The sequence below is a fragment of the Poecilia reticulata genome, linkage group LG13, assembly GCF_000633615.1.
Source record: "Poecilia reticulata strain Guanapo linkage group LG13, Guppy_female_1.0+MT, whole genome shotgun sequence".
NCBI lineage: Eukaryota > Metazoa > Chordata > Actinopteri > Cyprinodontiformes > Poeciliidae > Poecilia > Poecilia reticulata.
In genome coordinates, this window is record NC_024343.1 from 15645295 (window position 1) to 15657666 (window position 12372).

The 12372-nt window shown below is 37.2% G+C and overlaps 1 protein-coding gene across 5 annotated transcripts in view; it reads right to left on the reverse strand.

Annotated features, from left to right (window-relative positions):
- grik4 (glutamate receptor, ionotropic, kainate 4) overlaps positions 1–12372 on the reverse strand; it is a 347487-nt gene that overhangs the window by 201668 nt on the left and 133447 nt on the right. The gene's annotated exons all lie outside the window — the stretch shown is intronic.

A 12372-nucleotide genomic window follows, 5' to 3' on the forward strand; every position in this document is an offset into this window, starting at 1 on the left:
CTAAATTTGAAAGAAAAAACAATAAAAAAGAACAAATTTTCAGAACATTTGCATCGACGCACCAGTCCTGTTCACATCACTCAGTTACGGCAACACAAAGACTCTTTAATTCAGAACAACAACTTTCTCCAAACAACAACAAATTGACTTCTAATCCTCTTTGTTTACTGACAAAAACCTACATCCACAGGCTGCCGAGTCTAAATCTGGATTTACATCCCTTCAAAAAGACGTTTATTTGATTAGGATCTTGTGACAGAGAAGACGTGCCCTGGAGCGAATAACGTGAGCTTCGTGACATGGCCTGAGACGGCGCCGAAAGGGTTTTGCCATGATCAGCCAGACCTGGATTCCAGCCTGACATTCACGGGAACAAAGTGCGGAAGAAACACTGCGTTGAGGCACGCTGCATGGAAAACAGCAGCCGAATACGTTTGATCCAAACAGGATCAAATGCATAACTTACTTTAGGAGTTTAACTTTGTCAGATTTTAAATCTTAGGAAAAACTGACTTTGCAGAGGAGACAACAACCTTCTGATATTATGAAAATTATTTCAGTAACTATTACCTTGTTTCTTACATCCATTTAAAAAGGTTAAAATAATTTAGGTTAATCTGGACCGTGGGTAATGCAAATTATATGGATATTTCTCGTACAGAAAAGCAGTTTCTGTTGGATGATTGCTCAGCATCTTAAATCTGTGCCAAGAATTCATATCTTTGCAAAATGAAAACTAGGTACAGTGCCATATACTTATATGTTTTTGGACTTTTCCACATTTTTTTTAATTTATTCCAGGACTCCATTTGATCATTCTCAAACAACTGCTGCTTTTGTAGGAAAATCTGTCTGAAATCACTCAAAGAAAAAATAATCAGAAAGTGAAAGGATGAATTAGTTGCTTCTACAGACAAAAGAGTCAGCCTAAGAAAGCCGAAGCCGAATTTGCTCTTTAAGACTTTATTACAAGTAACCAGGGATAACAACTTTTAGTGCTAATAAGTTGTTTCCCAGAGACTTTAGTCAGCATGCAGTATTGGATCGACTCCTCAGGGTCAATAATTGACAGGAAAAAAAGAGAGAGGAAAACCAATCAAATTCAAAAGATAAACTTTAAAAGGCTCTCAGAGGGAGGAGTTTGGTGTGGAAGAACTCGACTGGCCCGACCTCAACCGAGCAGAACACCTTGGGGATGAAATAAAGAGGACACTGCAGGGATTTTCTTCCAATAATCAGTGCTTGACCTCACAAGTGCTCTCCTGAAAGAATGGCCAGAAATTCCCATAAACCCCATCACTTTGTGGAAATCCTTCCCAGAAGAGATTAAGCTGTTAAAGCAGTAAATGGTGGGCTAACTCCATGGAAAAGATGAGATGTTATTGAAAAGCGTGTTTGGACAAAAGGTGGCTGCCTTTTCATTTATTAATAGGGTCACAAGTTTCTCAGAATGTTATGTTTAATATCCATTTTGCTTCATTAAATTACAAGTGGTCTCATCTGGCAGTATTGAAATGCCACTATTACACACAGAGATATTTTTAGTTCAGTTTTCACACATGGAAAACTCGCAGAGGTGAGAGAGTTGCTTATGACAACAATTTGTGTTTGTATCGGATAAGCATCTGGCATGAATTAATGTGAATCTTAATTATTAAAGGAGAGGGTAGTTAGAGTGAACTGAGCTTTGAGGGTCTAATGTCCAGAGAGCGATGATGTGCTGTTTTCAAAGACCATGTGCTAGAAAAACCTTCCTACATTGTACAAAGAAAACACAAGAAACATCCAGCTTCTTCAGCGATCTCCAAACAGAGTGAGGAAATTTACTGAAGGAATACGGTCATCTTAAGATGTCTTGAAACAGAAAGACGGCAAAATCCTGACCAAGGACCTGAACAAACATGAGTAAGGTAGCTCATCCTGATGTAAATGTTGTGAATGTTGCGAGTTGTAAGAAAGTCTCAGTGAGTACAAGATAGCATGTTTGTTCAAACATAAGATAACATCAAACTTTAGTTGCTAAGTTAATACCAGAAGCTAGAGATATATTTAGTACTCAAACTTTGACCAAAGAAACCGTCACAAATGTAATCTGGGCAGGTCATGTTCCATACAGTGTGACGTATTTTATTGATTGTAATCCAAATGTTTTAATCTGTCGATTCTGAATGCTTTTTTCTTTAAATACGAAGGTGAAAAATGAGATCCTAGTTAGGTAATATATATACAACATTTTTACATTTTTATCTCACACATTCACAACTCAAGAGTTTGTCAAATATCAGTCGACAGAATCTTTTATGGATACTAAATTTCTTTTTGTAAACTGGTGGTTATATATCATGTAATGTGGGCTAATGCCAAGATATAACATTATAATAATAAAAAAAAATAACTGTAGTGATTTATTTCTACAGTAAGTAGATGTTTACCATAGTGTCTTGCATCCGATGCTTGCTTTTTGGGGAACCAGGGGAAAATACCATCAAATAAATATAAATATAGACACTATATTATGTTGCAGAAGAAACATGTCACGATTTATGGTTTTGGCATGAAGTTAAATAGCATGGTAATTTTTGTAACTGAAACATTACTTGTTTTTATGATTAAAAATTGCCTGCATGAACATGAACAGCTTGTTAATCTACACATTTGAATTATTTTAGTACGAACAGAAGTGAACCATAATTAAATTCTCTGCAAGTGCCTATAAAAAAATAAAAAATATGAATCTGTTAGAGCCTTAAGATGACATATATTGTCATTTGGTAATATGTAAAAATTGAACAGATTTATTTTGCAAATATTCATCTGCAAAGTTTGCATATTAGTTTGTGCTCAACATTTTTTTTTTATCAATAAAAAGCAAATAAAGCAGCGTACCAAGAAAACGACTTCCCAGATTTTCATACAGACTGAAACTGCATCATATTTAATAGGAATAAAAAATTATTAGAAGAAAAACGCCCCAAGGTGAACACGTGATAACCTGAGGAGATTAATGTTTTATCTATTACCTAAGACGCTTCAAAGAGGGCGGGGGTGTGATGTGACAGCTGATCAATCCTCGTTTCATAGTACCTTTCGGATTTATTGATCAGACGAGAGCAGAGCCTGAAAGCAGAGCTGTCAACGTATGAGGAATGTAGAGCAAAGAATATTTTGTTGGACTGCTGAGATCAAACAAATGGATGTTTTACTGACTAATTACAAAATCAAATCCCTGCTTCTAGTTTATTGCCCACTAATGGCTTTATTACTTCTACAAACTAGTACTATTTACTGCAATCAAGAGAAACAGGAAATAAATTAAAATCAGATTTACATTCTATTATTGAGACTAATCAGTGTCGATTAAAAGCGTCATCAGCACAGAGTTAAAGACAAAGACCTTGTCAGCTTTCTGACTGAGTGCAAGCTGAACCACTAATAGCTCCTCAATGAAAGACTGAAGCACAAATTCCATTTTGTTCAATACAGAAGTAAAATGAAAGCCAGGTTGAATCATTGCCCTCATTTCTCAGCTCTCTAAAGTCAATTATGTCAATTTCATTTTTAGCTTCTCATCTGAGAAAGGCAAACACAGATTGATCTATTTTCTCTTACTGCACCGAGGCAGAATTAATAAAGACGGAGCTAGGCGGGGCGTAGGGGGGCGAAAAAGGGGGAAATCGCATGAGATGCTAGTTTGTACACGTTCACCTCGGTTTTTATCTGTAGATGACATGCTTCAAATATGACAGCTGCAAACAATCGAAGTCAAAACTTTGCTTTGATGTTTTCACTTCAAGAAAAATAAAGACACAATGTTTGCTCACCCCTTTCATTTACCCTTTTCTGTCCAAAATGGACAGAAAAACAAAACGTTTCAAATTTCTCTTTACTTGACAAATTTTTTTTTTTTTTTTTTTTAAAGACAGAATGTGCATCATTTAGACGCTTCTGCAGTGCTGAACATTTCAACCGAGTTTCTGTCTTTTACGAGGGAAGGTTGCAGAATCAACTGCATAAAACAGAGGAAGCAGTCAGACAGAAAAATAAATATTTCAACATAAAAGAAGACTTAAAAAAGGAGCTGATGGGCAGAATTTCCAAAACGCACACAGGAACTGATTTGATGATGCCTGATTCCTGAAATTACTGGCCATTGTTTTAAAGTCAGAATTGTTAATAGAGGTTTTATTTATCATCTACACACGCTTAATTTTGCAGTGTCGGAGGAGTTCCTGGTGCTATGTTTTGAAGTCATGTTTTTGAACTGTGGGCGGAAGCCGGAGTAACCAGAGAGAACCCACAAATGCACAGCGAGAACATGCAAACGCCATGCAGAAAGACCCCGGGCCCGGGATTCAAACCCAGGGCATTTCTGCTGAATTTTCACTTCGAATAATAAAACCTTCAATAAATAACTGAGTGGTTAACCCACTACAAACAATTAGCCAAGTAGCTAAGAGAATCAGTAGTTTTAACATAAAAATTCAGGAAAAAAAAGCATTCTTCCCTCATATTTTGAGACGATTTGTATGCTTTCAGCTGACAGCATCACATACCGCGAGGCACTATGCAAAAAAATGTAAAAATAAAATCAAAAATTCAAGAATCTACTTCAAATATCAAAAAGTCAAAATTAAGTCCAATTAAAATTCAGTTCTATCATGGCTGCCTTTCAGCAGACATGATACTTTTGTGTTTCTCCCTTAATTATAAGATATCTAATGCCAATAAAAAGTGCTTTTAGTTCAGGGTACCACTGCTTTCTTCTCCATTTTAGTTCAGTTTACAGTGATGTGTAAGCAGACTAAGCTTTTCCCGTTAAATGCCCCAGAAAGATGTCTTACAGCTATTTACAGTATGAAGAGCAAGTCTTCTTCTAATATTAGGAGGAATATTTTCATAATTTAAAATCCTTCCCCCCCAAAAAACCTTATTAAAATAATTGCAAAGTGGAATACTTCAGAGGCCTTAGCTTGGTTTGACAACGCAGAGAGAAAAACGAGTCTGTCCTCTGTCAACGTGGCAACCATAGAGAGGATCGACGTCGACTGCCAGAGCAGGTTGATCCGGCAGTCTGACATGCCTCGTCAAAGCAATTGTTTACACAATCCAAATGTCAAAGCTGCCAATCACTCATCAGACACTCAGTTAATTCAGCTGCGAGTGGACCATTAAAAATGACAGTCTGAACCGAAGGCAAGTCAGACGCATAATGAGACTCATGGATTTGCATATATTCATGTGCTGTTGCATTGGGACTCAGAACTGGTACAAAAAGCAAGTTGCAGATGGAAATGAGTGATGTATGACCAATGTTTGAGAACGTTTTTATCTGCCAAAAGCCGCAGAATTAACGCGCATGCGAGATGCGTATTCCTGTGTTGGATATTTGCGGTAAGCTTAAAAAAAGTGGCTTATTGAAAGTATTAATGGAGATTGAAGAGCTATTTGTACATGGAAATATCACGTTCGGCCTAATTGTTTGGCTTTCTGCAACGACTCGAGTGTTTCCCCTTCAGGGTAAATTGGATGGTCACAGCCTGAGTGACTTCTACCAACATCTCCCAGCAGTAAACAAACCTTTTTTATTAACACTTAATCTCAGCGGTCCTGCTGTCAGGAGTAGTAAGAGTGTGATGGAAACGGCCTGATGTCGAGGCAGCGCCATGACCTACAGGGAGAGTATGTGGAAACACACTGTCCACACGGAGAACGCCAACTATGACGACAACCCAGCTGTGGTGTTTAATTACAACTGAACAGCAACGTATGAAGTTAACTTTGAATCTGCCTGAATAAACTGCAGGGAATTTATTTATTTTTTTGGTTGGTTGCCTTGAGGTGATATTGGTTGTGAAAGTGTTGCAACAGAAAGCGAAAAAAAACTAACTGAAAAACATATTTACAATATTGTTCATGCTTGGTTTATTCTCACACCAGAAGTCTTAAGACAGCTTTGCTTTCTGGATAATTTTCTGAGGAATTTACAAAGCGTCCAACCGTCCACCCAACCACTCTACTGGGAGAATCCCAACGCAATTAAAGATTACAATTTATTTATTCAATTTTTTTATTATTCTTAATTCTATAGGTTTAACCTAAAATATATCACCAGTTTTAGACAACTTGTGCTTGATGTGTTGTTAATTTACTTCTGTGAAGAGAAAAAGTCATGAAGCAACTTGCAGTAGTAAGGGGGTCATGATTTGGGATTTTCGTACAGTTCGAGTACTAAGTGCATGTTTGGTAGTAAGTTAATATTTGCTATGAAACCACAGCGACTATTGGACTTTGGTAGATCTTAAAGCAAACACACCAGGTGTTTTGAACAGTGATTGAAATGTTACAGAAACATTACTATTAATCGAAACTAACAGCTAAATAAAAACACTGTCATTCCTTTTACTGAGTCAGAACATAAAACGATAACCTAGAATTGCAACAACTTTAATTATTTGAGCTAGCTTTAGTACGCCATTTCATATTTTTCTGAAGTTTCTATATATGATAAGTCTTTATAGGGTTATGATTTTATTAAATAAGTCGTTATTTAATTAATATGTGGAGTAATTTCATCTGTGCCTTAAGGTGATATTTTACGATATATTTTCAGATCAGTCATTATACATTTTATTTTTATTTTAAATACCTGAAATTCTGCCAAATTGGTGATGTGACTTTTCCCGTTTTATCCAGTTTCCTCTGGAGCTGTTGGACTCATTTTCTCCTTTCACTCACTTTTTTTAAGCAGTTATGATGTATGGCAGTAAAACCTTGAATTGCTGATGCATAAGTGACTCAGCAAGTGGTTGCTAGGTTACCAAAGACTGAGAGAGTTAGTTGATGCCACACACTTTGCTCTGTTGGGTTTCTGAGGTTGAGCGGCTAAAGCCTTTCCTCTGCCTACATTCCCCAGAATGCTGTGCGGTTCTGGATTAGAGTTCAGTTAAGTTATTGAAAACTGACATATTTCCTATCGGTATTGATAATGTGCTTATTGTGATATTGTAATTGATTTATTGCCCATCCCTACCATGTCTAAAACATTCACAGATCGTTTCGTCTTTGTTTTTCCCCCCCAAGATCTTCTGTCTTTCAGCATCAACTGTTTTCAGACAGAACCAGCTGTATGATTGAAAGCCTTCAATTCATGTAGCATCAACATGACATGTTGTTTCTAATGGACAGTATTCGCAATTATTCTCTTCCTACAAGTTGTTTATTGTGTTTAAGTGTAACACAGGCATCAACTGTACTGCTCATCATTAAGCTGAATATCTTTGTTATTGTATAGAAATCAGTCTGATCCCAGAGCCTGAAGCTGCAAACAAATCCCAAAAGATTATTTTAGAAGTGTTGTCAAACTATGGTTTTAATTCTAAATATAGGCTGCTACAGATCATCGTAGGACTGACGTTTGGTCCATTATGCAGCTGAAAAAAAAAACAACCAAAGTAGCTTTTATTAATATCACATCTCATTTCACTCCAAGGACAATTACGCATGCATCAACACACCACTATGTGTAGTAATTCCATGATATATATATATATATATATAAAAAGAAATAATTATGTCTTGCTAATATAAGCTCCCACATGGTGGCAAATAATAAGGGGATATATGATATCTGTTGGTTGAGGTTAGTAATGGTTTTAATAACACGACTTCATGAATTGTGAGATGATATTGTGCTTAAACTGCAAGCGCATGTGGAACTACAGCCGCAGGCTGAGCTGTACTGTCCTTCAAGCTCATTATTATACAAGGCAATCATTTCTCCTTTCACATTATATCCTTGCATGTTGCAATGCTTGTGACTGTGCGAGTTGTCATAATAGAGTAAGGGCCCAGACAATCACCTTATTAGCTTTGACTTTATTGTCTGCAGAGTCGGGAGAGACTGCTACGTTCACAATCATGGCAGAAAGTTTGAGCAGCGAACCAAAAAAAAAAAAACAAAACATGTTTTTCTGTGCCTCTTTTTTTGTGGTTAGCTTATTGTGCAGTGATAAGAAACCCTGTTTCACTGCGTTTTTGGCCAGACAATATAGACACATTACCAAGCACATTTGAAGGTGTGGAAGTTTGTAGCTGAAATCACTTTCAGTGGACTGATTGCAATAAAGGCAGACATTCTCTAAATTATTGTCATCTAACAATGATCACCTCAAACAAAACGCCTGATGAAAATATCGCCTCAAAGGCAGAGATTGTAAAAACAATTTAGCTAAATAGATTACAGATCACTGAGAGAGGTCAAAGTGAGAGCTTCAGCTGCACTGAACATTCTTTGTTACGGAAAGAGATCCCGATGAACAGCGTTGCCACGACGACAGAGGTGCAGGCAGGAAGTGGATGTGAGAGTATTTCAATTAATGGTCCGTTCACAAGGAGAAGGTTTTCAATGAATCCCCAACATTCTGTTGGTGTCAAGCTGTTCGTTTACATGCCACTGACGACTGCAATCGGACACCGGCGCTTTTTGAAACCCGATCTCAGAGTTCAACTTTTCAGAAACAAGAAGCTGAACTCTTTTTGTGAGGTTCTCCACTGGTGTGAAAGCTGCACGGCTGCAGGACTTGTAGTCTGTATAGCAATGCACTGTGTGCGCTACTTAACCCTTTCAGTTCAACACGTCTAACATGGAAAATGCATCTCAGCCCCTCTGAGATTTTTTCTATTTACTTTGCGGTTTTTTTGCAATTAAAATCACTGACTTTGTGGTGCTACTTTAGAAATATTGCCAATATTTTTCCCCCATTAAACAACTTCCAAATCAATATATAGCTAAAAAAAAAGAAAAAAGAGTCAGTTTACCTTTGTGAGTAATCAAATGTCTCAGGTTTTTGATGTTGATCTGGAGGATGAACTGCTCACCAGATGTGCTCTTGTTTATAATTCGGCAGCACACTGTCGGCTCACAGATTGCGAGATGCATCGAGTTAAGAGACGATTCTCGGATGGGAGTTTTCATTTAATTGATTTAGTCATCTGTACTCTGTATGATCCTTTAAATTATACGGGCTGCTGTCATTAGTTGTACATAAAGTCAGCAGTGAAGGGGATTCCTATGATGAAAAAGAAGAGACACCCTCCTACGGTCTTATTTTTTTAAATCAGGAAAAACTTGTCGTTTTCATGCAAACTGCATAATATTTATATCTAGTGGAGCTATTTGACGATGAGCCGTTTATTTTCACCAACTCAAGACAGAAGTGATACACTGGCTCAAAGATCAGAACACTGGAAGTTAGAAAATGTGTGTGAATTCCTCAGACACCAATGTGAACCTGCCGTCGTTTCTAAAAAAAAAAAAGAGAAGCCGGACGCCACCAAATTGTAACCAGTTGAGAGCACAGAAGAGAAAAGATGGGTACACAGCTTTAAACTGGACTTTCGCACAGGTTGATGTCTTGTATGCAAAAGTGGGACAGCAGCATCATTAAGAAAAAAGGGTCAAGGCAGTAAAGACTCTTCACTTACATTTAACCACTTTTTGCACTTTTTAGACCTTTTTATTGGTCTTTGTATGCCAGAAAAACCTACAAATTGACTGTTTTGTCAGTCTAAGTAATGGCCATGGCAATAGGCTTGACTACATTTTCATTTAATCACTGCTATAAAAATCAAGCCGTTGTCAATTTTGGCAACTTTACAAGTTCCATCTTGATTAATTTGATGTAATTTAAGAAAAAAAAGAAGCAAAATTGAAAGACAAAATTCTTCTACCAAGGCCAACTAGTAACAGATAAAATAAAATGTCTTCTAAGTTTTTAAAAGGTAGATGAGGAGCATACAATGTCACTGACCTGTATTTTTATTTTTTGTGCGTGTCATGTACTCCTAAATGATTTTTTTTTTTCCTCATTGAGTCCAGCACCATCTTCATGTGTGTGTCTCAGCAATTTCTCTCTGTGAGTGTTTTTCTCGGAAACAAACACTGAGCTTATAAAAAGCATTATTTGTCCACAGGACAATCTTTCAGAACCACTTGGAAATGTCAACATGTATTTCACTCCAGCCTCGCTTTGGGCTCTTCTGGGTCCTGTGGTGCAACACAGTGATACGAAGAGAGCAATGCTTTGCCTTTCTACAAAATAAGCTGAATGATCCATAAAGTAGAATAAAAAACTGATTTACCAACATAAGACTTCAACATTAAAGCGTCTTCCACAGATCTTTCCTAAAGCAGCAACTTATTATTTTTTTCCACCAAAACGTTGACTAGAATAACTAAAAAAAAAATTATTAATAATTTTCAAGAATAATTCACTTATGAGGGTGAGCCCGATTCTGGCCACAAATCAAACCAGATACGAGCTGTCAAACATTTTAGTTCTGGAAAAAATACAAAGAAACTTACTTGAGTAAAATATCTTTTCTGTAAAAAGAAAAAGTTTGTCAAAGTACTTCAAAAGAAACTTGAAAGCTAGTAATCATTTCCCTTTCACCTCAAAATGGCTTTTTTTTTTTTTTACTTTCTTTGGTTTATCACTAAAAATCCCAATAAAATGCATTAACGTTTGGGGTTGTCATTTGACATTATGTGAAAAGCTTTCAGTACGCAGCATCGGATTGACATTAATTCACAATTATTTTAAAAACCACCCAGCATCTTATCACATCTGCATTCCATGAACATGCTGCAGTGTAATCTCACACAGTTAGGCTCTCAATAAACCGTGCACAATCAGCTATGATGAGCCAATGCGATTGGACTTACAATTGTACAATCGCTTCTGATTAAAGTTTGAATTTCCTCCAGGTGCCCAGTGAAACTGCACAGGGGGGTAACCTAACAAGTGGACAATGGAGGTCCAGAAATCAGCCTTTCTTCAGCAGATGACGGGAAAAGAAAATATAGAACAAGTGAACAAGACATGCTTGCCTCTCCCGTATTTTCTCAAATAACTACCGGTGCATTTTATTTTTCCCTGACGAACTTGTTAAACTCAGTCAGTTACCTAGACCTAACAAAATACGTGTTTTCATATGCATAGAAAGAACTAAAACAGGTTTGTTCCTGATTTTGTGTGTGTATTGCGTAGTACACAGCATACAAAATGACTTAAAAACACTCGTGGGTAAAATGCATTCTCAGTCTCGCTGTAAAACATTACATCACCAGGAGCAACAGAGAGAGGAGAAAGTGAGAGAGGCAGAAATGTAAGCCACGGACAAACAGGCACCATGGCCCGAAAAGCTGTTCCTTGGCAGATTTAGGCAGCCCCAGCTCCCAGTTGGCAAAAAGGCACTGGAGGGAAGCAAACTTGATTTCGAAATCAATGTCCCTCCAAATCGCAACAGCTTGTCGCTCTAGTTAAACAGATGTATGGGTCAAACTGCAAGGTGTGTTTGTCGCCCAGGTGTTTATGCCTGTGTGTGGTTTTAGAACCAATGTAGTGCACAAATACTAATGGGGCGTAGAAAAACTAAGAGGGGGGGGGAATGAAGAAAGTCATTGATGCTTAAGATTGAATGGAAAGCCACGTGGGGGAAATAATAATGAGCAGAGAACGTCTTGGGATAAGCAAGGCTCAACTCCGAGCTTACAGCTGTCAGGAAGGCTCGTCTCATCTTGTCTGAATCAAAGAATTTCAGCTGTTGACAGTGTTGCTTTGGTGAAACACATTTTATTGGATATCAGACAGTATAAATAATGTTCAAAAAAGATATGTGAAAAAACAGCCAACTGCTAAAAAAAGCAGTTTCACAACTACAAAGCATGTTCACCCCAGGGAGCATTTTATACATTACTAAGATAACCTTAAAAATCATCTATGAGTCAAAGAGACTCACCAATTAGAAGCTACTAGCTAACAAGGTTAATGCTGTGTTGGTATTAGCTAGTCATCTGTTAGCTAACATTACCTGCATCCAACAGCATTTCTCAACTCACTCTCTTAGTTTTGGGGGGAAAACTGTGCAAAGTTCTTTGCGTTTTGCTGGCTTGCTGCAATGATTCCAACAATAAACCCAGCGCGAGCGTCTCGGCGTTCATGTTGCGTTTAAAAGCGGCTCGGAAAATCAGGTTACGACATGTTAACAACGGATTAAACAATTTTAACTGCTGAAAAAAGTAACAGAGGACTCAGGAATCAATGAGAATTTTTGATTTGGATGCCAAACTAATAGATACTCAAAATGCTACAAAGACTGGAGCAAATATTTCTACATCAGGAACAAAGCATAAACCAAGAAATCAGACACAATTTATGGCTCCTGATCAACTACATTGTGATAATAATTAATGGAAATGTTGCATAGCTTATGAATAATTACCAATTAAGTTATGTTAGTCTGATTAAAATCAATGTTGATATTTTGTAAGAGTTGTAAAAATTTCATAAAAATCAGCATCCCAGGAGAAAT